The 3,696-nt window shown below is 53.1% G+C and overlaps 1 pseudogene; it reads right to left on the minus strand.

Moving 5' to 3' along the window:
• Positions 1-552: 552 nt before the first annotated feature.
• On the minus strand, positions 553-716 carry LOC121861761 (annotated as a pseudogene).
• Positions 717-3,696: the final 2,980 nt, after the last annotated feature.

A 3,696-nucleotide genomic window follows, 5' to 3' on the forward strand; every position in this document is an offset into this window, starting at 1 on the left:
AACGCCCACACCGCGTCTGACCGTGGGAGAGGGTGGAGGAGCGCGTGAGGAAGAGCACGGCGTCACCCAAGCATTCTCATCTCTCTGCCTGCACCACTACATGGTAGACTGCGGGCCCAGGCGCACTCATCAATTTAGGTTCCACTGCAATGCATGCCAAGCACTCTTTTCGAGGTGATAGACGAAATTCCGGCGGGGCTTACTTAAAGATATCCGACCCGGTTTCGTTTCCTCTTCGTGGGATGGAGTGCCTCTTAGAACATGTGCAGCATCAGCCATGAGCGGCCGACGGCCATTCGTGTCTCTGTGTAGACGGTAAAAAGCGCCGCCTCCAGTTAGCTAGGCGACAACTGTCGCTTTATTTGTGGTTGAATGTGGGTGCGCCAAGTCCATGGACTTGCTAGTGAGTAGAGCTTGCTTATTTTAAAGGCACGCCTCGGCATAGCTGGCAGGCGATTAAACCCCAAAGGCGGGCTTCGGTTAAGGTTACCCTACCGTGTCGGGAGACAGTCGCGGGCACCGAACTCGCAGCAACCGATGGATGTATATTTCCGACCCTCGTAGAGGAGTGGCGGCGACAAGCTCATATGGCTGCCGCCGCCGCAATATGAGTTTAACTTGTCGATGTATCTAGTATTCTTGCGATTCACATACCGACACGCAGTTTGCTGCTGTCTTCATCGACCCACGAGCCGAGTGATCCCCCGTTAAGAGTTGTGTATTTGCCATTTGGTCTTTTTACGACTAACCATCACAGGTCGAGTCTCAATGAAAGGATTTGACAGACATAGCCCAAGTTTGTGGTTTGGGTTTGGCCGGACAGCTTGTTGTTGTTGTTTTTTGACAATTGAATTTCACTCTTTTTGGGTCAAGAGGCTTATTCGCCGGTAGTAAGGAACGGACGGGCAGCCGTCCAAAGCCCCGTCCGTCCTCCTCCTCCTCCGGTCTTCGCGCTCTCGCCCGAGTGTGGTCCACCTACAGCGTGGTACCAATTTTTGGTGCGGGTGCCAGGATTGTCCTCTTTCGCTGCTGGAGTTGCCAGAGCAGAGCCCGAGACCGCCCAAATCAGGAGAGTAGTAGTTTTAAGATCGCCCCGTTCTCTTTCTCTCTGTTAATGATCCTTCCGCAGGTTCACCTACGGAAACCTTGTTACGACTTTTACTTCCTCTAAATGATCAAGTTTGGACATCTTTCCGTCAGCTCGACGCGACGACCCCAGAAAACCCTCGCGGGCAACGGGGCCGACAATCCCAGAGCGCCAGTCCGAAGGCCTCACTAAATCATTCAATCGGTAGTAGCGACGGGCGGTGTGTACAAAGGGCAGGGACGTAGTCAGCGCAAGCTGATGACTTGCACTTACTGGGAATTCCTCGTTCATGGGAAACAATTGCAAGCCCCAATCCCTATCAAGAAAGGCTTTGAACGGGTTACCCGCTCCTCTCGGAGGGGGAAAACTCGTTGATCCTTCAGTCGCCCAGCCCGGCGTCATTTAGAACATCTAAAGGGCATCACAGACCTGTTGCTCAATCTCGTGCGGCTAAATTGCGCTTATCCCTCTAAGAAGAGACGCGAACTGGACACCATTTCTGGAGATCCGTCGACTACTTATTGTAGGCCAGAGTCTCGTTCGTTATCAGGTCTTCAGACAAATCGCTCCACCAACTGAAGCGGCCATGCACCACCACCCACGAATCGAAAAGAGCTCTCAATCTGTCAATCCTTCCGATTGTCTCTGGGCCACAGGTAGGGTTTCGTGTTGAGTCAAATTAAGCCGCGAGCTTTCCTCCTGGTGGTGGTGCCCTTCAGGTCAATTCCTTTTAAAGTTTCAGCACAACCGCCTACTTCCCCGGAACCCAAGACTTTGGTTTCCCGGAAGCTGCCGCGGGTCGCCAGAATAACGCCGGCGGATCGCTGGTTGGCATCGTTTATGGTTAGAACTAGGGCGGTATCTGATCGCCTTCAGACCTCTAGCACCGTTCTTGATTAATGAAAACATCGCCCAGCAAATGCTTTCGCGGTAGTTCGTCTTTACGCGACGGTCCAAAATTTCACCTCTATAGCGTCATATGTCGAATGCCCGCCTGTTCCGATTAGTCATTACCTCTGGTTCCGAAAACCAACAAAATAGAACCGGGGTCTATTCCATTATTCCATGCATCACCATTCGGGCCCATTCAAATAGCCTGCTCTGAGCACTCTAATTTTTTCAAAAGTAAACTCTCCATTACTTTCGGGACACTCGACAGAAGCATCGTCTGCGAGCCAGCGGCGGCTGTTAGGAAGCGTGACGAAACACCGGCGGTGCACGTCAGTCCGGAACCGGATCCTCTGAGCTTTTAACCGCAACAACTGTATCGCTAATGGGCTGGAATTACCGCGGCTGCTGGCACCAGACTTGCCCTCCAATGGATACTCGTTAAAGGATTTAAAGTGTACTCATTCCGATTGCGAGGCCTCGGATGAGACTCACATCGTTATTTTTCGTCACTACCTCCCCGTGCCGGGAGTGGGTAATTTGCGTGCCTGCTGCCTTCCTTAGATGTGGTAGCCGTTTCTCAGGCTCCCTCTCCGGAATCGAACCCTGATTCCCCGTTACCCGTTATAGCCATTGTAGGCGCATAACCTACAATCGAAAGCTGATAAGGCAGACACTTGAAAGAAGCGGCGCCGGTGCGGAGACCGTGCGCTCAGCCCGAAGTTATTCAGATTCACCACAGGTGGGTTACGGACCGGGGCCCGACCAGTTTTGAACTAATAAAAGCGCTCTTCCCTTGCGGTCAGAGACCAATTGCATGTATTAGCTCTAGAATTGCCACAGTTATCCAAGTAAGTGGGTTTACAGATCCAATGAAACATAGCTGATTTAATGAGCCATTCGCGGTTTCGCCTTAAATCGGCTTGTACTTACACATGCATGGCTTAATCTTTGAGACAAGCATATGACTACTGGCAGGATCAACCAGGTAGCTGCTGCTGTTGGCGGCGCCTATCACGGCGGCCAAAATAGTGAGATTGAGAGAGAGGCAGAAGACATTGGGCGAGGGACCGCACGTTGGCCTTAGAGAAATAGCAAACCAGATGATCAGATCTAACTGCACCTTCTCTTGCTATCCTCGGCGCCGGCAGCGCCACCGTGTGTGCCAATCTCCTCCCTTATCCGCTCCTCTTTGCCCCAGCTCCAGCGAGGCAGCCGACATTGGGCGAGGGACCGCACGTTGGCGAATCTCCTCCCTTATCCGCTCCTCTTCTCTTTGCCCCAGCGAGGCAGAAGACATTGGGCGAGGGACCGCACGTTGGCCTTAGAGAAATAGCAAACCAGATGATCAGATCAAACTGCACCTTCTCTCGCTATCCTCGGCGCCGGCAGCGCCACCGTGTGTGCCAATCTCCTCCCTTATCCTCTCCTCTTCTCTTTGCCCCAGCGAGGCAGCCGACATTGGGCGAGGGACCGCACGTTGGCCTTAGAGAAATAGCAAACCAGATGATCAGATCAAACTGCACCTTCTCTTGCTATCCTCGGCGCCGGCAGCGCCACCGTGTGTGCCAATCTCCTCCCTTATCCGCTCCTCTCCTCTTTACCCAGCTCCAGCGAGGCAGCCGACATTGGGCGAGGGACCGCACGTTGGCCAATCTCCTCCCTTATCCGCTCCTCTTCTCTTCTCTTTGCCCCAGCGAGGCATAAGACATTGGGCGAGG

This window comes from Homarus americanus, unplaced genomic scaffold (genome assembly GCF_018991925.1).
Source record: "Homarus americanus isolate GMGI-L3 unplaced genomic scaffold, GMGI_Hamer_2.0 scaffold26050, whole genome shotgun sequence".
Classification (NCBI taxonomy): Eukaryota; Metazoa; Arthropoda; class Malacostraca; order Decapoda; family Nephropidae; genus Homarus; species Homarus americanus.